At 42.2% G+C, this 12,088-nt stretch overlaps 1 non-coding gene across 1 annotated transcript; it reads left to right on the forward strand.

Moving 5' to 3' along the window:
• Positions 1-972: 972 nt before the first annotated feature.
• On the forward strand, positions 973-1,119 carry LOC145537859 (small nucleolar RNA SNORA79). The gene has a single exon (XR_014076457.1). It is a non-coding gene; the product is annotated as a small nucleolar RNA SNORA79 (small nucleolar RNA).
• Positions 1,120-12,088: the final 10,969 nt, after the last annotated feature.

The raw sequence follows: 12,088 nt of genomic DNA on the forward strand, positions 1-12,088 counted from the left end.
CCCCAGGCTCCTCTGCCCATGGGACTTTCCAGGCAAGAATACTGGAGTGGGGTGTCATTTCCTTAGAAATACAAATATAAAAATATACATTAAAATATATAGTAACCTTCAAGGTAAGGCCCCATTGCACAGAGAAATAAAGTTACCTACCCAGGATCATGCATGATTTGTGGTTGAAATTGGCCTTTAGACTTGGGTCTGTCTGCCATGTAGCTTGTGTTTTCAACTAAGACCAATGAACTGCAATGTTGCAGGACAGGGCATCTCTTCACTTTCATGGGTCCTCACCACTTAGTGTTGTAGGGTTCGTTGTCCCAGAGGTAGGAATCAAGGCTTAGGTGAGGATTTTTATGGGAGTGGAATGAAGCACAAAGTGCTTTCTTCAAGAAAGCAGCTCCCACCCATTGAAATAGTTCTATCCAATCCTGTATTTTGAAGAAAAAGGGCGATCCTCCCACCTGAAAACTTTCCTCTTTTTTATTCTTTCACTGTCAATATCACCAGCCTCCTTGCTTTTCTCTGCAGAAAGCAAGACTTTGGAAGCCAGGCTTTCTTTGAGGGCATGGATGCAGGGCCAGGTACCCCGGATTTCCAGATGTTGTCTTGAATTTTTTTTTTCTTCTTACAGAGTGAATGAGATGAGGAAGATCTCTGATTTACTGATTGATAAGAGCATCTGCCAGGATGTCCTGTCTAAAAATACTATTCCTGTGAAGGAGCCATTATCTGGTGCCTCCTGAAAGACCATTCTTTACAGTCTGCCTATGTCTTCTGAATAAAGGAGTTTTTACCTTTTTTTAACTTAAAAAGAAGTGCTTATATTTTTGTTGTAAAACTTTGTTGTAGGTGGGGCATGACTCATGGCATGCAAAATCTTAGTTCCCTGACCAGAGATGGAACCTGTGCCCCCTGTAGTGAAAGCATGGTCTTAACCACTGACTGCCAAGGAAGTGCCCTTAAAGCATTTTGTTTGGATGGCTGTTCCTCTTATGGCTGGAGACATAGGTAGTGGGATTTTAGTCCATCATGTATCTAAGCTGGCTTGTCTTCTTTCAGGACACCACAGGGATGAGTTGGGCGTTGGTTAGTGTGTTTTGATTTTTGCAGAATCGCATAGTTGAAGAAAAAGAAATGTTTTTATTTACATAATGAATGCACATGGGAGCAAACAAAGTACGATCCCATTATGGCCCGCCTGGCTCTTCTGTCCATGGAATTCTTTTTTATTTTTTGTAATAAATTTATTTATTTTAGTTGGGGTACTTACTTTACAATATTGTAGTGGGTTTTGCCATACATTGACATGAATCAGCCATGGGTCCACTTGTGTTCCCCATCTTGAACCCCCCTCCCACCTCCCTCCCCATCCCACCCCTCTGGGTCATCCCATTGCCCAAACCCTGAGCCTTTGTCTCATGCATCGAACCTGGGTTGGTGTTCTGTTTCACATATGATAATAAACATGTTTCAATGCTGTTCTCTCAGAACGTCCCACCCTCACCTTCTCCCTCAGAGTCCATAAGACTGTTCTATGCATCGGTGTCTCTTATTCTGTCTCGCATATAGCGTTTTGTTACCATCTTTGAAATTCCATATATATGCATTAGTATACTGTATTGGTGTTTTTCTTTCTGGCTTACTCCACTCTGTATAATGGGCTCCAGGTTCATCCATCTCAATAGAACTGATTCAAATGTATTCTTTTTAATGGCTGAGTAATATTCCCTTGTGTATACGTACCACAGCTTCCTTATCCATTTGTCTGCTGATGGACATCTAGGTTGCTTCCATGTCCTAGCTATTGTAAACAGTGCTGCGATGAACATTGGGGTATATGCGTCTCTTTCAATTCTGGTTTCTTCGGTGTGTATGCCCAGCAGTGGAATTCTTAAGGTAAGAATACTGGAGTGGGTTGTCCCCCCTTATGCAAGTCAAAGTACAGAAAGATGATTAATGAAAATCCAGTCTATACCTGCAACTTATGATCACTGTTCCTCTTTATCAACCTCCTCACCCACCAAAAAAAAAAAAAAAGTGTGACCAGTGTTGGCCCCTTTTTTTTTTGTCCATCCTCGGTCCCTGTTGTCTCTATTTAGTCTCCTTGGGTAGCTCTTTTAAACCTCAGTCTGGGTGATCTGGTCCCAATCTTACAATGTCTAGACACTTTTGAAGCAGGAAGTCCAGGGGAGGGCTGCACTGTGTGTCTCATATGGGATCTTAGTTCCCCAGGGATCAAACCTGTGCTTCTTGAGTTGGAAGATGAAGTCATAAACACTGGACCACCAGGGAATCCCCTGGACCCCTTTTTATTGTCCCAACTGGAATGTGAGTGCTACTGCCATCTAGTGCGTGGAGGTCAGCAATTCTGTCAAACATTTTGCAGTGTCAGAATCGCTCCAGGCCCTCTACCCTGACCCCACTAGGCCCAAATGTCCACACTGAGAAACACAAGAACACACATATTAGTATCTGCATTTCCTTTCCTCCTTTCCCCCCCTTCCTTCCTTCCTTTCTTCCTTCCTCTCTTTCTTTCTTCCTTCCTTCCTTCCTTTTTCTTCCTTCCTTCCTTCCTTTCTTTCTTTCTTTCTTTCTTTTAACCCCTGGTTTGCATTTATAGCCTAAGCTGTCTTCCTATCGGCTGAGAAGTTCAAATGTTGACAGCCAGGGTGAATTCTGCAAGTATTCCCCATGTAGAAGGGCAGAGGTAGAAGGTGTCCTGATAAGCTACTAGGAGCTAAATGAGAAAGAGAAGCTCATCTTTTCTCTCTGTGGAAGATGGTTGAGTCCATACACAGTTGAAAGTTTGAGAGACTTAACTCCTAAAGGTCCACTCCCAGGGAGCCTAGAGCAGTCCACTCCCTGGCTTTGGGTGGTTTCTCCTTAGAATGCACATTACAATAGCTCCTTGACCTCATGTTTTGTGAAAAGAAGTGCTTTATTTTTCATTGTTCTTGATTATGAATATTCAGTTTTTAGGCTAAAATTAAGAGATTGCACTTACTCTAGATACACCCGGGGAGGCAACATGCCCTTTAGGCTTCCCATGTGGCTTTGTGGGAAAGAATCCTCCTCCAGTGCAGGAGACGTGGGTTCGATGCCTGGGTCAAGAGCATCCCCTGAAGAAGGAAATGGCTATCCATTCCAAAATTCCAGCCTGGGAAATCTCATGGACAGAGAAGGCTGTTGGACTGCAGTCCATGTGGTTGCAAAGAATCTGACATGACTGAACACACACACACAAACAAAAGCAAAAATAAACAAACAAAATTCAGTGCAGACACACACAGGTACACACGCATGCTCAACCCTGAGTATTTTGGTGATGTGTAGATCTGTTTGTATGAACCCCAAAGATTCATACAAGGTACACAAGGATTAAGGCAAATCATGCAGCATTTTCTGTACTCATAGACAGCATTGGTGCAAAACAGGGGCTTAAGGCCTTACCTGCCAATTGTAAACACCTAAGGAACCTTTATATGGCCAGTGCTCGGGCCTTCCCTCATGCCGCTGAATTCAGTGTTTGGGGGTGGGGACAAGTAGTCAGGCTTATTTTTCTAAAGCTCTGGACTGGAGCAATGCCAGTGTTAAGCCAAGTTTAGCAGTCAGCAGCTGGCACAGTTTCCAGCCTGTGAACAGAATCTGGCCCCCAACTGGTTTCTGTAAATAAAGTTTTATTGGAACGCAGCCACCTGCATGTAACACAATATTTTATGGCACTTTTGGAGTAGAGCCTGTACTCCTGCAGAGATTCATTTACTCTGTGGCTTGTTATGGAAAATATTGGGTGACCCCTGACTGATATGATTAGTTGTGTTTTTCGGTAAGAGCTGTGTGGAATCTGTTAACCACATAGGAATGTTGTAGAGAACAAGATGTCCTCCTGTAACATGGGCAACACTGCCATCCCCAGCTACTCTGCTTCATGGGAAGAATTTTTGTGAGATACTTCTTTTCCAACTTTATGCATGAAAAGGCTGCCTGTGTTTTCCCTCTGGAATGCAGGGGTTCCTCATTTCTGAGAGCAGAAACGATGAAATGGGCCTCCTGTCTTTCCCCTTTTACTGTCATGTTCTCAGTTCAACTGTTGAAGTCCTAATCATACTGCTGTTTAGTTGGAACTTCCTCTTTTCTATGTTCATCAGTCCTCCTCCTCCTTTTTTTTGGGGGGGTGCACTTTTATCCCTCTTTCATGCTGCCTGTTCAGTTTGTAAGAGGCCTTTCCAGTAAAATTGAATGCACATTTTTCCTCCTCTAAAGTAGCTGCACATTCAGCCATTCTCCTTGCAAGCATCTTCAGCCCTGGTCCTGAGAGTGTCTCTGAAGGGCCCCAGATCATCAGGTACACACACACCAGACAAACACATGAATGCACACGTGCACACTCGGGTCAGAATTTTTAGAGCTATTTCTTTAATGACAAGATTGCTGTCCCAGTTTGCTTTGAAAGCTCACTTTTGGATTCTCGCTGGTGGCCAACCCCAAGTGTTTCCTTGGGACAGGGCCCTTCCTAATCTTGCCTCATTATGGTAATAAATGAAGTTGGAGCGATTTGTGGCTCCAGTCTCCTATGAGTGGGTTGGGTGGGGATTTGGGGTGACTACCTGTGGCCCCTTAAAATGGTAAGTCTCTGGTGTGTGGTATTAGGAGCACCCCCCCCCACTTCTTGGGTGCAGGGCAGCATGCAAGGGTCATGTTAAGAGGGAGAATGAAGGCTTTGGAGGAGCCCTGCATTCCAGCATTCAGTCTGTACCTTGGTCTTTCTACCAGGTTGGTGGATGGAGCTGACGTTCCGGGTAGGGGTAGCAAAGAGATGGGAGAAGTCAGTAGTGAGCTCACAGCCAGTGGAACTAGCTCAGAGGTGGCTCATCTTTGTTCCTGAGGGATCCTTGAGGGAGCCTACATCCTTTCTGACCTGCTTTCAGGGAACAGTCAGAGGAACTCGGCACCCCTTATCAGAGCCTAAGTGCATTCGGGTCTATCGGAGGTGATGTCAGGGTGAAAGACAATGTTTCCTGTCTGCATAGTCTCTCACTGTTTTCTGGGCCTTTGCTGCTTCCACCGTTTTGTCCCTTTGCTACGTTTTGGGGGTCACTAGAGGCAGCAGCTGAGGAAGAGGGGAAGGAATTCAAGAAATGCAAGCTCATGGATCCTTGGGAATCTGGGCCAGCTTGGTCAAACAAAGACCCACAGCAGACATGGAGGTTGGGTTGGTGGTAGGGACAGGCAGGAACTTTGGATCTGAGTCATTAAGTAGAGGCATTTTCCCACAGTCAGTGTGAGGAGGAGTTGGCACCCTACCTGAGCAATAAGACACATGTTCATGTCCAAGACTAATTAGTCCCCATTCCTCAGATAGATGCAAGGAGCCAAAAGGAGGTACAGCACACCACCTGGAGTATATGTCTGTCTTCTATTTTCCCATTCTCTAAATATTTATTTGGCTAGGCAGGGTCTTATTTGTGAGGCACGGGATCTTTGACCTTCCTTGGTGGCATGTGAACCCTTAGTTGTGGCATGTGGAATCTAGTTCCCTGACTAGAGATCAAACCTGAGCTCCCCGCATTTGGAATATGGAGTCTTAATGTCTGTACCTGCAGATACCAAGGACATTCCTATTTTCCCTTTCTTTCTAACGTGAGCTTGAGACTAGGTTGATGAAGAATGAAGTCTCTGGGTAAATGAGGAGCTGGGCTCCCCATCTTTATCAAAGAATTGATGCTTTTGAACTGTGTTGTTGGAGAAGACTCTTGAGAGTCCCTTGGATTGCAAAGAGATCCAGCCAGTCCATCCTAAAGGCAATCAGTCCTGAGTGTTCATTGGAAGGACTGATGTTGAAGCTGAAACTACAAGACTTCGGCCACCTGACACAAAGAGCCGAATCATTTGAAAAGACCCTGATACTTGGAAGGATTTGTGGGCAAAGAGTTGGGCATGACTGAGCAACTGAATTGATTACAGTATCATCAGGAATTCTGTGTGCATACAAAACTGAAAATAAAAATCAAGGTTAATGATGAAGCAACTCTCCATAGCCAGAAATAGCAAATGGGATTCACAGAAATACATAGAGCAGAGATATAGAGGTGTCTGGGAGCAGAAAATGGAGAATCAAAGTGGGATACAGCAGTCAACTCAGGATTAAAAAACATAAATTAAAACAGATCCTAAAGGTTAGATTCCTAAGGTTATATCATTCATAGCAAATTTTAAAAACAAATTAAGAACCTAGAAAGAGGGGAGACTCCCAGATCACAGTTGTTTTCTACCTTACTATATATGAGAGATATATATATATATATATGAAATATGTTAATAAATAGGTTTGCTTAGTATTATTAGTATTATTAGTATTAGAAAGGCAATCATTCATTTCAGTTCACTTCAGTTATCCAGTCATTTGTGACCCCACGGACTGCAGTATGCTAGGCCTTCCTGTGTCTCACCAATTCCTGGAGAGTACTCAAATTCATGTCCATTGAGTCGGTGATGCCATCCAACCATGTCTTCCTCTTTCGTCCCCTTCTCCTCTCACCTTCAATCTTTCCCAGCATCAGGGTCTTTTCAAATGAGTCAGCTCTTTGCATTACATGGACAAAATATAGAAATGAAAGTTAAGGAAATAATAATGAACACAAATTTGAAAAATGATAATAAGCATAATTTAAAGAGAGGTCTAGGTATTTCCTTTGAGTTGTTTGTTATGTGGTGCAGTTCAGTGTCAGATAGTCACTTGTTCCAGATTCTGCTTGTCATGATTGGCTACGATTGACCCTCAACTGAACAATCTCCATATTAGCTGCTGAGTTTTAATCTGTTGCACATGTCACTTCTGGGGTATTTTACCCTTCTTTGCTTCATTTCACTTCCTTTGTTTGCAAGTCAATTCGGTGTTGATTTTCCACCCTGAGGTGAGGGAGCAGCGACCCCTCATTCAAGCTCACATGCTCAGTGGTTTGGTGGTGAGAATGGGAACATTGAAAACAATTATCACTGAGATATCTGTGGATTTTTGAATGGATGGACCACAGTGGGCTTACCATTTCCAAAGGTGTCATGTAATTTCTTGATCCACTCTGCTCAGGTACCTGGCTGTTCCACAGGGCCACTGAACCAAATGAGCCCTGCATTTCATACATTTCCCAGGTCTAAGCAACTCAGTTTCTCAGGTTTTCTGCAAGGCAACTGATTTTGTTTGTCTATGTGCTTTGTCCCCTGACAAGGTCCATGAGGAACAAGTGAGTGGGTGGGGAGCAAGGCACTGTCTCAGATGGGCTATACATCTTACTCACCTGTATGGCCCCAGGCACTCTCTTTGCTGGCTGTGCCAAAAAGGCACGGTTGCAGGTGTGCCACTTGTCTCCAGAACGGAGCTGGTCTCAGGCTGTGAGGCTGCTGGCCAATGTGAACTGTCCATGAACCCAGGAAGACACGGTGAACAATTGGCAGCCTGTTCAGAGCTTGGTGGGAGATGTCGTCTCTGTGGCTGAGATATGAGCAGCCCCTTGACTTCTGCCTCTTGCTGTCACACACATTGCACTCTGCCTCCCTGGTGAAAAGGTCATAAAAGGTGGCTGACGTGGTCTCCTTTTGTATTTTCCAGTGTGCAAATGTTTGTTTTGTGAGCATGACAGCATTCACTATGTGGCCTTATAGCCTATTTGGAAGAAAGTTGTTGTTGTTGTTTTTGTTGTTTTTGCATAAATTTTATCTCTAGTTTCCCCACAGTTTAGGTTGCTCTGCCACCTTTGCTCTGTCAAATTGTCCTCAGGACATTAAAGGCTGGCCTTTACCGTGAGGCAGATGATACAGTCTGGGCCTACCTTTTAAGACCCATTAAATGATCGTGTACAGGCGTTTCTGAGTCATTTCTTTGTGGATAATTGCATTTAAGGGTATAGTCTGTGTTTTTGTTTTTGTTTTGTTCTCCCCAGTTAGGCTGCCCTCTGTGATCACAAGCTCCCCATTGACACGGATGTGAGAGGGTTTCCTATTGTGTGCAAGCTTCTCCTCCTTTACGACTCCTTCTACAAAACGGGAATCCATCCCCAGATTAATTTATCTCTGTTTATGTTTCTTATACTTTGTCCTTCCACCTCTTGGAGACTGGTTTGCCTTTATGGATATCTAGGTGGTGAAATTCCAGTTGGGCTATTTCAAATCCTGAAAGATGATACTGTGAAAGTGCTGCACTCAATATGCCTGCAAATTCGGAAAACTCAGCAGCAGCCACAGGACTGGAAAAGGTCAGTTTTATCCCAATCCCAAGGAAAGGCAATGCCAAAGACTGCACAATCTACCGCACAATTGCACTCATCTCATGCTAGTAAAGTAGTGCTCAAAATTCTCCAAGCCAGGCTTCAGCAATACATGAACCATAAACTTCTAGATGTTCAAGCTGGTTTTAGAAAAGCCAAAGGAACCAGAGATCAAATTACCAACATCTGGTGGATCATCAAAAAAAGCAAGAGTTCCAGAAACAAACAAACAAACAAACAAACAAAAACCCCATCTATTTCTACTTTATTGACTATGCCAAAGCCTTTGACTGTATGGGTCATAGTAAACTGTGGAAATTTCTAAAAGAGATGGGCATACCAGACCACCTGACCTGGCTCTTGAGAAACCTGTATGCAGGTCAGGAAGCAGCAGTTAGAACTGGACATGGAACAACAGACTGGTTCCAAATAGGGAAAGGAATAATTCAAAGCTGTATATTGGCCCTGCTTATAAAACTTACATGCAGAGTACATCATGAGAAACGCTGGACTCTCACGAAGCACAAGCTGGAAACAAGACTACCGGGAGAATTATCAATAACAACAGATACGCAGATGACACCACCATTATGGCAGAAAGTGAAGAACCTAAAGTGCCTCCAGATGAAAGTGAGAGAGAAGAGTGAAAAAGTTGGCTTAAAGCTCAACATTCAGAAAAAACTAAGATCATGGCAACTGGTTCTATCAGTTCATGGCAAATAGATGGGGAAACAGTGTCAGACATTGTATTTTGGGGCTCCAAAATTACTGCAGATTGTGGTTGGAGCCATGAAATGAAAAGACACTTACTCCTTGGAAGGAAAGTTATGACCAACCTAGATAGCGTATTACAGAGTACAAGGGGCTGGTGCACCAGGATGATGCGGAGGGATGGGATGGTGAGGGAGGAGCGAAGGGGATTCTGGAAGGGGAACACATGCACATCCACGGTGAATACATGTCAATGTATGGCAAAACAAATACAATATCGAAAAGTTAAAAAATAGATAAATAAACTAATTTTAAAAAAATAAAATAAAATAAAAATCAGGGAAATTACTTTGCCAGCAAAGTCCATCCAGTCAATGCCATGATTTTTCCAGTAGTCATGTATGGATGTGAGAGCTGGACTGTGAAGTAAGCTGAGCACCAGAGACTTGATGTTTTTAAACAATGTTCTTGGAGAAGACTCTTGAAAGTCCCTTGGACTGCAAGGAGAACCAACCAGTCCATCCTAAAGGGGATCAGCCCTGGGTGTTCATTGGAAGGACTGATGCTGAAGCTGAAACTCCAATACTTTGGCCGCCACTTGCGAAGAACTGACTTATTGGAAAAGACCCTAATGCTGGGAAGGATTGTGGGCAGGAGGAGAAGGGGACGACAGAGGACAAAATGGCTGGATGGCATCACTGACTCAATAGACATGAGTTTGGGTAAACTCTGGGAGTTGTTGATGGACAAGGAGGCCTGGCATGCTGTGGTTCATGCGGTCGCAAAGAGTCGGACACAACTGAGCAACTGAAATGAACTGAACTGAACTGAGTTGAAGAGCCAGGCAACAGAGTATACAAGTTGTTTTATGGAAGTTGTTCCATGTGCCAATGATCCTTAGATATATTTATGTGGAAAGAATTGGTTTCTGACTCCTATTCCTCTGACATTTTGAGACCCAAATGACACCCTTGGAAGGGCTATTTTATGAACTGAAACACTGTTGTTGTTCAGTCACTAAACTTTGTTTGACTCTTCATGTCCTCTTGGACTACAGCACACCAAGACTCTGTATCTCATCTTCTCCCAGAGTCTTCCTGAGATCGAATCCTTTGAATCAGTGGTGCTATCCAAAATTTTCATCCTCTCTTATCCACTGCTCCTTCTTCTGCCATCATTTCCTAAGGATCGGTATTTTTTCTAATAAGCCAGCTCTTCATGTGGTCAAAGCATTAGCTTCATCTTCAACATCAGTCCTTCCATTAAATCATCAGGGTTAATTTACTTTAGGATCGACACATTTGATCTCTCTGCCATCCAAGAGAATTTCACAAACCCTTCCCAGTAGAGCAGTTCAAAAGCTTCAATATTTTGTTGTTCTGACATCAGTACACCTCTACTGGAAAGACCATAGATGAGACACTACGGGCCTCTATTGGCCAAATCATGTCTTTGCTTTTTAACACAATTTGCTGATCTGTCATAGCTTTTCTACTGAGAAGAAATTGTCTTCTAAATGTGAGGCTGTTTTCATGATTTGCATAAATTTAGAACCACAAAAGAAGAACCCTGTCACTGCTTCTGTCTTTTCCCCTTAGATTTGTCATGAACTGTGGGGCCAGATGCCGTGATCTTAGTTTCCGCCATACTGAGAATTCAAATGTACTGTTTAACAGATAGTTCCCTATCAACATTGATATTTTTTTTTACTCTTGTTTTTCCTCAGTTTTTTGGATAAGAAATCGTGTCTAGGAGATTTCTATGAAAATATTTACTCATTATATATAATACTGCTGTTTTAAGTTTTCTACTGTGCTATAGTTTTGTGACAACTGGTTAAAATATTTATAAAATGCACAACCTATGAAAACTGTCCTCATTAACATAATATCTTGAGATTGTTTATGATATCTAGTTAGTTTTTCCCTAGTGTGGGCTCTAGGCAAATACAAAGGAGGGCAAGCCCCAAAGATTGTCATGTGAGAGGGGGCAGGGGAATACATTAAAAAAAGAAAAATGGGGTAGCTCTTACCCGAAATGCAGCTAGGTGACCATTGGGGATATTGTTCAGACTTGTTACTATTTTACTGAAACTTTGAATGCTTAAAATTCTATTTAATGTAAGGAAAGGACAGCTTTCTTAGAACAATATCTCGAATCAAGTGACAGTTGCAACTTTATGGGCTCAAGGTCTCCTCATAAGGATAAATACCATCTCTTATTACAGAAAGAATAGAAGAAGATGAGCCAGATTAAGATTTAGCCTTTCAACGAAAAGCACTAAATTATTCAGCCAGAAGGTTAGTAACAAATATTGGGTGGTGCAAAGAGTTCATTAGTCTATTTAGAGCAGATGTAAACTGTGCAATCAACTGAAAAATTGACTTAAATTATATTTTGAGGAAAAAAAAGACTCTAGAAAAGTACATTGGCTTATAATTCCTGTTATGTATAACAGCGATGAAGAAAAATTAAAATCCAAGTATAAAACGATTTGAAAGCCTACTTTTTCTCTTTTTTTTCTTTCTTTTTTTTTTGTGCGTAATTGTAGAGAATACAGGTTTCCAAATGTATACTCTTCGTGGCATCTAATATTTGAGGGCCCTTTTGTGTAACCATCCTCTTTTCTTAAAAAAAAAAAAATACCCTCTGGTTTTCAAACAGTTGTACAAGTTTTATGGCAAAACAAGGAGTGATATAACACACAAAAAAATATCAAAAGCATTGATGACAAGCTTAAATCGCAGGATTATTTAAACTCTGTGTTACATTTCAACAGGAAATAATCGGTTAGTTTTGATGGAATCGCTCCAAGAGCTGGGGGAAAATGAAACAGAATTTGAACCTGTAACTGAGATTTTCTGCCACAATTATGATCTAACTCTTTCCCATCTTTACTCCCTTTCTTGTTCTAAGCAGTCCCTAAATAAGATTGAAAAGTATGAAAATGATGAAGAGAGAAAGAAGTAGGAGATTGTAGACTTCTGTGAGTTCCAAGAATAATTTAAATCAGAGAATTGAAAAAAGGCAGAAACAAAGGAAAATAGTCAAACAAAAGAAAATGATAATGCTTTAAACATTCAGTCAAGTCAAAGACCTTTAGTTCCTCCACAAGAGCT

This window comes from Giraffa tippelskirchi, chromosome Y, assembly GCF_054371585.1.
Source record: "Giraffa tippelskirchi isolate mGirTip1 chromosome Y, T2T-mGirTip1v1.2.pri, whole genome shotgun sequence".
NCBI classification, from domain to species: Eukaryota; Metazoa; Chordata; class Mammalia; order Artiodactyla; family Giraffidae; genus Giraffa; species Giraffa tippelskirchi.